Below are 12292 nucleotides of genomic sequence, written 5' to 3' on the forward strand. Positions count from 1 at the left end.
TGCCCCGGACCACTGCTGTCCTTGGCTGCGGAGCAGACAGGACATTTGGAGGAGCGGCATCTGTCTCCATCGGGGGCTTTGCCCCTGCCCTGGCTCTGGGATGGGGCCGTAGCAATGTGTGTAGACACCAGGAAGGAAGGAATTAAAGAGCCTGAGATCCCTGCTCTGGTGGCCCTGTGTAGCTGTGTCTGTAGGTAGGATGGGGCAGTAGGTGGGGAGTGGGTCAGGGCTCCTGGCCACTGCCTGGCTCCCTGCGCTCCCTCAACCCTGCACTGAAGGAGGAAGCCGGGCTATAGCACAGTCATGGGAGGGGGTGCCTGTGATGGAGATGGGCAGTGTTGGGGTGCCCCCCAAAGGAGTAGGGGAGGGGGTGAGCACGCAAAGCAGAAATCAACCCCTCTAGGTCTTGTCCCCAGCCCGGCCATGCTCTCCCAATGCTTTCTCGGTGGAGAGAGTGGGCATCTGTCCATGAGCACAGAATCCGGGGAGGAGGGGGATGCCGCCGATGACAGATGACGATGAGGGAGGCTTGGGGCCTGGAGGAGCAGCTGGGCATGGCCTCTGATGGGCTGTGGGGTGCGCTGAGAGGGAAATGGGGAACCCCACATTAGTGTCATGTCCTGGCCTGAGAGGGGCCCTCCCGCCTTTGCAAGATGCCCCACTCCCTCCAGGCACCCCTTGGCCTGCAGTGGGCATGGTCCTTACCCCCCTCAGCAGGTCGCTTCTTGGCTTGGTGTCCTGGCACCATGTTCCCTGCGTGCAGGGTCCTCCCCTCCTTCCCGTTGGCCCTACAGTGCTGGACATGCCCCTCAGGTGCCCTGCTTCCCTCCCCTGTGGCATCAGCTGGCTGGTAAGGGCATGGGCACTGCAGATGCCTCTGTGCACCAGTGTGCCTGGCATTGGGCCTGGGCACAGATTTCTGGTGGGTTATTATTTATTTATTTGTTTTTGAGACAGGGTCTCACTCTGTCACCCAGGCTGGAAGGCAATGGATCAATCACAGTTCACTGCAGCCTCAACCCACTGGGCTCAAGTGATCCTCCCACCTCAGCCCTCCAAGTAGTTGGGATAACAGGTACGCACCCCTCACTAGCTAATTAATTTTTTTTTTTTTTTCATAGAGACAGGGTCTTCCTATGTTGTCCAGGCTGGTCTGGAACTCCTGGGCTCAAGTGATCCTCCTGCCTGGGCCTCCCAAAGTGCTGGGATTGCAGGTTCGAGCCACTGCACTGGGCACCGAGTTCTGAGTGGAGCATGGCGAACTGGGGCGGCTCTCTGCTTGGCTAGGTTACTGGGGCCCAGAGAGGCCCATGCCCATAGGTGGCACTCGATGCACACCCCACAGTCCCCTCCCTGCACAGGTCCTCCCCATACCCTCATCTTGGTGTGTACCGTGTGGCCCCCGTTCTTTCTATAGCCTTGTCCCATCTTGAAAAGACTGGGGATTCCTGGGTGAGGCTCATGGGCCTGCTGTGGAATCCCTTTCTCCTGTGCACTGGTGTGCCCCAAAACTTGAGGGCACCGAGCCTTTTCTCCCGCTGCCCCTCACCTGCCCACCTGTCCCCATTTCCGCTCCAGGGAGCCCGCTGAGTCCCTGTTTCTGCTGTCTGTCCCTTGTTTCTGCCATTCCCCTTCTCTAAATGCACCCTGACCTCTGTCGGAGGCCCCTCTGGCCTTCCCAGCCCAGTCCCGGCCTAGCCCTGCTCCCTTCTTCTGGCACCCGGGCACCTTTCATGGCTTCATGATGCTCCAGGTGGCTGTGCGCCATCTCAGAGAGCAAAGAGTGTGGCTGCCAGGGCCAGGCTGGCCACAGGCCTCCCAGTCTCCCTCAGCTGGCCTGGCCCGAGGCGGGCTGGCTACCCCCCAGGCGCTGGCTAGGCATGCGCTAGAGGAATAAGTGGGGGCAGGGGCAGGAGGAGGGCCAGCTGCCATGTCATCACAATGGTGGTCCCTGGGACACCTCTGCCTCGAATTCTGTGACCAGTCAGCTGCAGGCCTTCGTTACTGATGAAACTGAAGTCTTGTGTGAGTGCTCGTCATCTGGGAGGAGGGATTTGGGCAGAGTGCGCCTCTGTGAGGGACCAGGTGCTCCGGCAACTGCCCGAATCCTCCTGGGCAGGCCCAGAGATGTGCGCTGAGAGCCTGGCTGCTCCCAGGGCTGCAGATGCCCTGGATGAGATGGGGCTGGAGGCAGTAACGAAGCTGGCCCTGTCCAGAGCCGGAGCAGCCACACTGCGTCCACGCATAGCTGTGCATATACCTTCACAGGAACAGGGATAGCAGAATGCCTCTCAGCCACGTAGGCCGACTGGCAAGGACGCAACCAAGGTTGAGCTATATATGTGTGTATGTGTGTGCGTGTGTGTGTGTGTGTGTGTGTGTGTATCTCAAAGGGTCCAATAGAGACAAGGCTAACGTTTTCTAGTAGAGCCTTAGTATAGTTTAGTATAGAGCTTGCTGCGGAGGCAGAGATCCACAAGCCAGAGAACACCGAAGATCAGCCACAACCTGACAGAAGCCATGAGAGAGGCCTGGGACGGACCTTTCCCTCCAGCCTTCGGAGGGACCACAGCCCTGCCCAAACCCTGATCTTGAACTTCTGGCCTCCAGAGCTGGGAGAGAATAAATGTGTGCAATTTTCACACACACCATGTGCAGGATTTTGTGACAGCAGCTCTAGCAAATGAATGCAATGCTTCGGGAGTTTCAGGAAGTTTTCTTAAGTGCTTTAACGTTTAACTCGAAAAGATCCCTGTGAAGTTGAGGGCCTTAGCATTTCACAGATGAGGAAATGAAGACTCTGAACATCTGAATGACTTGTTCAGACTAATTCAGCCAGCTGGAGGTAGACCCAGAGTTCAATTCAACTCTTCAATGTGAAGTCTGGATCCAGGAAAGTAAATGTAAGTGCTCTAACATCTTCCAGCTTCCCAATATATTCAAGTTTTAATGTTTTTTGAAAGCTTTGGGCTCTCCAGATATTGTTCAAGTCAACCCTCTCCCATGTACCAACCTGCCTCTGAGAAATTGATTCCTTTTTAGGGAGAGAAACAATTGCCTTTCTTTTTGTGCTATAAATGTCCCCCAGGGCACTGCTTTAGCTGCATCCCACAAATTTTCCTGTTTTGTAGTTTTGTTTTTGACTATTTTGATGTATTTAAAAAGTTTTTCCTTTAGACTTCCTCTTGGACCCATGGGTTATTTAGAAGCATGTTGCTTACTTTCCTGGTGTTTGGAGATTTTTCTGTGATTCATTTGGAATTTGATTCTATCGTGGTCAGAGAACACACTGTATGATTTTAGCTCTGTTAAATTCATTGAAGTTTGCCTGGGATATAATCTATATTGGGATGTGCCCAATATAGATGGTGATGTTGAGTTATTTTATAATTTGCTGATTTTCTGTTTAGTTGTTTTGTCAATTTTTGAGAGAAGTGTGTTAAAATCTCCAACCGTAATTGTGGATTTGTCTATTTCCCCTTCCAGTTTTGTTAGAGTTGTTTGTTGTTGAGACAGGATCTGGTTCTGTTGCCCAGGCTGGAGTGCAGTAGGATAATCAGAGCTCACTGCAGCCTCAACCTCCCAGGCCCAGGTGATCCTCCCACTTCAGCCTCCCAAGTAGCTGGGACCACAGGTACACACCACCACACTCGGCTAGTTTTTATATATTTTTTTTTGTAGAGATGGGGTTTTGCCATGTTGCCCAGGCTGGTCTTGAACTCCTAAGCCAAAGCAATCTACCTGCCTCAGTCTTCCAAAGTGCTGGGGTTACAAGCATGAGTCACTGCACCTAGCCCTCCAGTTTTATTAGTTTTTGCTTCACATATTTTGTAGCTCTGTTGTTTGGTGTATATGCATTTAAAATTGCTATGTTTTCTTGGGGGAATGACCCTTTATCATAAACACTTTTGTTGTTAAAATGAATTTTAAAGATTTTTATGCAGGTGATTTTTTTTAAACCAGTTACAGTTTTCATGATATTTGAGGCCTGGCAACAGAAGAGGGTCTCAGTGAAAAAAGACTCAACTCAGAGGAGGTAGTTTTGCTTTCTTTAGCTATTCTAGGCCTAGACTGAGGAAGAGGAAGGACAGTCTGCACCTCCCTCTGCCCCTCACCATGGAAAAGGGACAAAGCTACCAGTGAACATTCTCATCCACTTGGAAATGCCAATATAACAGAAGCACAAATGGGGCTGGAGGTTTTGATAAGAAACTTGTAACTCCTTAAGGAGGTGTTTGGTGAATTGTTAATTCTGCCTCTGACACAGACTCATATTTAACAAGCAGTGGCAGCTCATGGCTGATATTGAAACAAGGTCCTTAGTTTTTTCTTAGTTAATGGCATTTCTTTAAATCCTGGTCTACATTATGGTTTTTCCTGAGTGTGTATTCTGGTATAGTAATTGATGGTTGGTGATGTTAACTAAGAGCTTATCTTTAGGGAGAAGCATGATGCAGTAAGCTCCCAATCCGTGCCTGTGGAGTGAATGGATGAACCAATTCAGCTGGATTCTGGGTACAATCTAGGTCTGGGATAGTTACTGGGATGGTGGCTGAGGTATCAGGAGCAAGTGATCCACTTTTAACAAGTAGCTCATAAGACCCACAGGTAAGACAGGACCAGGGAAAGCCACTGGTTCTGCAGAGGAAGAAGGCAGACCACTGAGCTGCCACTCAAAGTAGGAGTTCACCAGGTGGCTCTGGAAAGCAAGTCATAGCAGGCTGGGGGCACAGCATGGGCAAGAGCATGGAGGCACGGAAATGCTTCCCCTGCTCAGGGACCTAGAAAGAGGGTCCGTAGGCCGGGCGCGGTGGCTCTTGCCTGTAGTCCCAGCACTTTGGGAGGCTGAGGCGGCTGGATCAGTTGAGGTCAGGAGTTCGAGAGAAGCCTGGCCAACATGGTAAAACCCCGTCTCTATTAAAAATACAAAAATTAGCCAGGTGTAGTGGGGCACGCCTGTGATCCCAGCTACGCAGGAGGCTGAGTCAGGATAATTGATTGAACCTGGGAGGCGGAGGTTGCAGTGAGCCGAGATCGCGTCATTGCACTCCAGCCTGGGCGACAAGAGCAAGACTCCATCTCAAAAGAAAGAAAGAAAGAGGGTCCATAGTATTCCTGGAGTGTACTGTACCACAGGGCGTCTGTGCGTGTGCTCATGTGCGTGTGCACGCAAGTGTGTAGATATTCAGGATAAAAATGAGACTGAAAGCCAAAGAGCCTGGATGTGCCACACGGCTGCCGCATCAGAAGAGGGAGCTGCGGGGAGGGAGACAGCAGAGGCTGCCCTTTTGTTCAAGAGTCTAAAGATGCTTCCTGAATGCCAGCTCGGCTCCTGGAGTCCCTGAGGCAGAGTGCACTTGCTCCCCTGGGTCATACACAAATGCACTCACGTGTGTACACAGACACAGACATGCACAGGTAGGCAGATAGACACACGCGCGCGCACACACACACACACACACAAGCCTGCCTTGTTCACTGGCGCAGCCCTCCCCAGGCTCTCACATGGCCTCCTGCACACTCCTGCCTGCAGGCACACAGGCAGGCACTCCCGCGTGTTCCGAATGTGTGCTCACGTATGCTTCCTTGTCAGCCTGATGCTGCTGGCCCTTGGAGGCGCCCCTCAGTGCTGCCTTGCTCCTGGACCCCTCTTTAGCTGGCTGCCTGGGACTAATCCCTTCCCTTGCCCCTCCCCCCTGCTCCTGGCCCTCTGTACCCTCCAGAGTGTGAGTGAGAGGAGCCTGCTGGGGGAGGGAGGGAGGTCCCCTGGCCCACAACTGGGCCTACGAGCATTCAGTGCCCGTTGCTGGCCCTACCAGTTGAGTCCTCACGGGGAGGCCCACCTCTGGACCAGTCACCTCCCAGGGCAAACAGGACGTGACCGTCTGACTTGGCCACAGGCTGACAGGCCCCTTGAGGCTGTCCTGTCTCAGGATCTGTTTGTGTAGAGAGCCTCAGGGCTGCAGGGCCCAGCCTCCCATGTTACCTACATTGGGGAGCAAACGATTTTCACATGTACATGAAATGCAGAGACCAGTGTGTGTGTGTGTGTGTGTGTGTGTGTGTGTGTGTGTGTATGCATGTATGTGTGTTGGCTGCTCGCCCCTCACCCAGCCCCTTAGGGGGTTGCTGAAGGAGAAAGGGCCAGAGCCTTCCAGAATCCCTCGGAACAGCCTACATGCCTGTGTGTGTGCTCCTGGGAGGGGTGTGAAGAGAAGAGGCAACTGCACCTGGAGCCACTCTAGATGTGGTGGGGCAGGGGAGCCTGGCATCAGAAATTGCTCAGGTGCTTGGCATATACACTTGGGTGGAGGTGCGTGGTGTGCAAGGCCGTCCCCGTGAGATGCTACGTGGGCAGCAGGGTTCCTGGGTCTGGAGCTTGGCTAGAAGTCTGGCTGGTAGGGAGCAGGCAGGCCTCGGGGAGGGCGCCCCAGGCTGAGCAGCTGGCTTACTTCCTGGCAGTCCCAGCCTCCCGGGCCTCTTGCCCGCCCCTTGAGGCCCCCGGCTGCCGCCCTCGCTGCCCCAGCCCCGGCCACATTGGCCCTTTGCACGGTGTTGACACACATTCCATCGCCTCTGCTTACCGCCTTGCTTTCCATGTGGGCAGATGCCTGCGGCGATGGCTGTCTGGGCCTGTCCTCTCTCCGGGACCCTACTTCCTGCATGGCGATCTTGCGAATACCTCCCACCCATACTGACTTTGACCCGACCCGGTGGAGGTCTAGGGGGCTGATTCTTGGAGTTTGGGGCACCCCTGTGAGTCCCCAGGCTGAGAGGGCCAACCTCCAGCCCTGGCTGGTGTAGACAAGCATCCAGGTTTTGAATCCGGGTTTGCTGCCTGGGAGGCCCTGTCCCTACTTAAGGCAGATGGAGATGCCTCTCTCAGGAGGCCCCAGGCCTCGGGGCCACAGTAAGGGGAGTGGAGAGGAGAGAGGGCCGTGTGAGGACCGCCGGCGGGGCCGGTGTGCCCTGTCATCCTCTGGAGGTTGGGCGTGTGTTTGCAATTCTTTACAGTGAAAAACTGAAAACATGCTGGAAGGGAGATTGATCTCCTGACAGGATCACGGACTTGTCAAGGTCGTCTTCACTTGCTCTAGGCGTCGCGCTCTTCAGCTGACCGCAGTGCCGCCTCCACCACCAATGTGTCCACACACGCAGTGCCAACAATGGTGCACACGGCAGTCCCTGCTCCCCTATTTCTAGGCTTTTGTGGGACCCACAGCCCAGTGCACATGACTCTTCCTCCTGCAGTGGAAGTGGGGTGCACTCCCAGGGGCCCCCGGCCTAAGGGGCTCACTCCCCAGCCTCCATGCAGGTTGGCCGCTCACGCTGTCTGGAAATGAGCCAAGGACAACAGGAGCTGCCTTCCCAAGGTCGCTCCAGCCCCCACCAGGTTACTGGACGATGCAGGTGCAAAGGTCCCCCCACCCCCCCGCCTCCACGGCCCAGGAAGACTCTGGGCTCAGCCCATTCCCTCGTGTCGGAGTGGCCTGGGCTGCCGCAGCAAATGACCACAAACCGTCTGGCTTCAGCCAACAGGAATTGACTCTCCCAGTTTTGGAGGCCGGAGTCCACAATTGAGCGCTTCCTCCAGAGGCTCTGGGGGAGGATCCTCCTGCCTCTTCCAGCTTCTGGGGGCCCCGGGCACTCCCCACCTTTGCCTCCACATGGTCTTCTCTGTGTCTCTCCTATCTCTTCTAAGGAAACTGTCCTTGGATTTGGGGCCCTCTGGATCCTCTAGGTTGCTCTCATCTCCACATCCTCAATTTAATGACATCTGCAGACACCCTTTTTTTGCATATAAGGCCCTGATCACAGGGTCCGGGTGTTAAGATGTGGATGTATCTTTTGGTGGGGGCACCTACCAGTCACCCCACAACGTGTCAACAGCCCAGGCCCCAGCCACAGCGCCCTGGTGAAGGGACAAGCTTGGGCACCAGGCCACACAGCCGAAGGCCACTGGGCACCTCCCTGCCTCTGCTCGGGAAAAGGGGCTCCGAAGCTGTCCCTGCACTAGGCCCCCTGGGGGCCCTGCTCCCTGCAGCCGGAGGTTCCCTGAGCAGTGTCTCCACCCTTCCCCTAAGCCCCGGATGGACAGCTTTCATCCTGGGAGCACAGGCCTGCTGAGGGATCCTTGCTGTGGGCTAAGTGCTCCTGGCCAGGGCCCAGGGTCTCTGAAGAAAAGAAATCCCTGAGCTCTGGTTTCTCAGGGGCCGAGGGGGCTCCTAACTCATGCTCAGCTGCCAGCAGCCAGGGCTGGGTGGGCAAGGCTGGGACATGGGAGTGCTGAGCCCTTAGTATATGAAGGGGACACTGGCATCTGGTAAATGCAGATTCCTAAGGTCTCTGTCCTCCGGATCAGGACGCTTCAACTCATTGAACCTCCTTTTTCAACTAGATGCACATGTGGGAAAGGCCTCTGCCCCCAGGATCCCGCAGCCAGCTGGGTCAGCTGAGCCAGCCCAAGGCAGAGGAGGGCCGCCCCCACTCTCCTTCTACCTCCTTCAGACCATGTAGCTCCACAGTTAGCCCTGGGGCGAGGTGCCGCCTTGGCCCCTGCCCTGCCGTGAAGGTGGCCCACAGCCCCCTTTGGCCTGGTCTTCTCCCACTAGCTCAGTCCTCTGGGGGACTCTCTTGCCTCCCATGGACACCTTGGCTTCACCCTGGACCTCCCTGCTGGGCCTCTGGGGGCCTGCTGCTGACCTGCCCCCAGGAGGGAGCTGCCTCTGGCCTGGCAGGTGCCCCCAGCACAGCGGGCAGGACCACAGCTGTGGGACAGCGCCTGCTCTCTTGTGCCCCGGATACCTTGCCTGCCCCTCGTGGACCAGCCTGGGACAAGAGGAGAATGGGAGACCGGAGCTGGGGAGCAGCCAGGCCAGCCAGACTGGGAGGGGGTGGCGAGGACCCAGGGAGGAGAGGGGATCTCCCCACTCCCAGACCCCCACTCTTCCTCCCCAGCCCCTCCTCACCCACCTTCACATTCCAGCTCTTTCTCCTCCCTTGGCTCTGCCAGGGGCTGTCTCACTCCCTGGACTTTTGACCTGCCGGGCAGTGGCCGCTTTGCAAGTGGCTTCTGGGCCATTGCCCGGAGGGGTGGCGTGAGAAGATCGACCATGAGGAAGAGATATGGCTCCAGGGCAGTGAGTGGAAGGCTCTTTCCCCCAGGTACCTCATCTACCCTTCAAAGAGGGGAGGGTACACCAGTCATGCCTCAGCAACAGTCGTTCATTTCAGAGGCTGCCCAGACCACTCTCTGCTCCCTGCAGGAAATACTGGACCTGTTCATATATTCATTCATTCATTCATTCATTCATTCATTCATTCAACACATATTGAAGCACCTGTGCTGGTGATAGAAGAGTGGACTCGACCAAGTGGCTGTACCCATGACTTTGACAACCTGGCTGGGGAGCCGGAAGGTTACCTGAATGAAGGTCAGCTTATTCCAAGCCAGGGTGCACCTGGGCCCAGGCATCCTCTGAGCCCCTCAGCATGAGCATGGCTGTGGCAGGTTCCTGACTCACCAACCTCTTGTCCTGTAGCACCTGGGGGGTCCTGGGTGGCAGTGCCTGTGCAGCCATGAGACCTCCCTGGGGCCCAGAAACTGTGGCTACTGGGCTTCATGGTGAGCCCGGGCTCCCTAGGCCTGTGAAGCGTTGGGGCTCTGGCCAGCCTGCAGCCTTCAGTGGGGTGGGTCTGCACAACGGAACCTCTGGCCCACGGTCTGCAGTCTCCGTCATGGCCTTCCCTTCCCTCCTTCCTTGCAGTTAACCTACATTTGGTGTCTCCTGGCTTTGCCCTTTGTTTCTCCTGCTCACGGTGCCAGCCTCTGAGAACAGACTTCTGGGCCATCCCAGTCCCTCCTGCCCCTCCCCCTTACTTGAAGCCAGAGGTCATGGAGCTGAAGCACCAGGCCCTGGAGGAGGGTCATGGGAGACAGAGGGAACTGTCTAAAGGGGGTGAAGGAGAAGGGAGTGACACCTGGTTGGGGCGGGTGACTGTCAAGTGGGACCAGGCTTTCCAGAAATCTGGCTAGGAGGCGCGGTCCTGTGAGCAAAAGGGTGTAGCTGGAGGGGGCTCCAGTCTGCCTGTCCTTCCCCAACCTTGGCTGTGTCCCCAGCTTTCCTCTCAGTGGCCCAGCCCGGCCTGGTGTTCGCAGTCGGTGAGTTCCTCCTGAGCCAGTTCTGACAGGGACCTGTTCTTCAGGTCAGGGGGTGTTCCATGTGGCTTGGTTCTGTGGGGTCAGTCTGCCCAGCCAGTGGCCCTGGGGCTTGACTTGTTGGCGGCCCTTGATCCATGGCACCCACCACTCGTGTGCTTCAAGGGGCTTTTTCTCACCGAACGAGTGTCCCATGGTTGCCATAAGAAATGACCATGGGCCCTGGGGCTTCGAATAGCAGCAATCGATTCCCTCACGCTCCGGAAGCCAGAAGTGTGAGATCTAGGCGTGCGAAGGGCCGAGTCTCCGGGGGGATCCTTCCTGCTTCTTCCAGCTCCTGGGGGCTCCAGGCTTCCTTGGCTCATGGCTGCATCACCCCAATTTCCGCCTCCATCTCCACATGGCCTTCTCCTCTCTGTCTCTCCTGTGTCTCAGAAGGATACCTGTCATGAGATTTGGCACCCCCTGCCCCCCGTTATGTAGACTGAGCTTATCTCGAGAGCCTGACTGACTGTCATCACATCTGCAGATACCCTCTTTCCTAACAGGGTCCCACTCACAGGCTCCAGAACGTGGACACATCTTTTGAGGACCAGCACACCCCGACAGGCACCCCATTTCTGAGGACAGCAGCACGTGGATGCTGACAGGGCAGCTTCTCTCTGCTGAAGTGTGACAGGGCTAAGCCCTGCAGTGGGGACCCCTCCCTCCTCCTGGCCCAGTCGCCAAAGCCACACGCTCTGTCACCCTTGCCTGCTCTGGCTCTGGAGAGCTGAGGGCCCTTCTGGGGGCCCGGATGTGTCTGTGGCTGAGCTTGGGTACAGGTTGATGCCTAGGGTACACCTGTTTGTGAAAGAGAGGAGTGGGCGTTGGAGAGGCCAAGTCCTTGACCTAACCTAGCCAGAGGGGAGAGGCCAGTGTCTTTGCAGAGGGGCTGACCTCAGGAGGGAGCAAACACAGGGGGCAAGGACAGGCCATCTGGAAGGCTGGCAGGAAGCAGAGTGGTGGGGGCGGCGGGTCCAGTGGTGTCAGGGAGCGCTGGGGCCCGAAGGATGTGGGGGCAGGAGTGTGCCAAGACAAGGGTCCGCCCACGTCTTGGGGGCCTCCTCGAAGGCTTCCATGAGTCCCATCCCCCAAACCTTTGCTGTTCTACCCCTTCCTATCCCCATGCTTGGAAATTATGCGGCCACATAAATGCTGCTCATGGTGGGGCCATGCAAGCTGCATTTTGTTTTCCCAGGAGTTAATCATTGTCCTTTGGGTTTGCTGTTTGCATGTATCACGAACTCAACCCTAGACCCCATCCATGTGTGGAAATGTTCTCTCAAGATGTCCAAACACAGCCGGCGTTCGAGTGATTTCATCTTGCAGAAACCCTTTCACAGCAGAGCCTCTAACCTCCCCAGGCTGTCTGCCTTGCCCCTGCCCCTGGGCAAAGCTGGCATCCTGGGTCTCCCTCTGCCCTTCCCCCCTCCGATGTTGCAGCCCTCAGTTTATGGTCACTTTTCCTTTAAAAATAATGTACTGCTTGTATAAAGTTAAAAACACACATTAAGAAAGAGCTAGACGGGATCTCAGTAGCCTTGACTGTTCCGCGTGACCTTGAGTAGTCATCTCCCCTTGCGGGATCTTGCTCGCATTATCTCTGGAAGGACAGAGTTGGACTGCAGTTATTTACGAATGTTTCACTTATTCAACAGACACTTGTTTAGCGGTGACTATTAAGAAAATGGTTTATCATGGAAAAGTTCAAACATAAACAAAGAGAGAGTTCATGAAACCCTGTGGATCCATCAACTGGCATCAATAGTTTGCCCATATTTTTCATTTATACTTTTCTTTTTTTCTGCTGGAATATTTTTTAACTTGTTCTTTTTAAACCGTTAGATTCACGAGGACTTCGGCGAGAAGTGCCTGGGAAGCTGTGGCCCCTCCCCACAGGTCCCTCTGACATTGGTTACTTGAACACCCGAGGCACGACCGGAACCTGGACGCAATGTCCATGCTCAGGTGTCTCCTGTGTGCGTGCACTCGTGTATGTACGTCTCTATGCAACTTCATCACTGTGTACATTCATGTAACACTCAGTGCAATCAAATTACAGAACGGTTTCCTCACCACAAAACCCCCTGT

The sequence above is a fragment of the Chlorocebus sabaeus genome, chromosome X (genome assembly GCF_047675955.1).
Source record: "Chlorocebus sabaeus isolate Y175 chromosome X, mChlSab1.0.hap1, whole genome shotgun sequence".
Classification (NCBI taxonomy): Eukaryota; Metazoa; Chordata; class Mammalia; order Primates; family Cercopithecidae; genus Chlorocebus; species Chlorocebus sabaeus.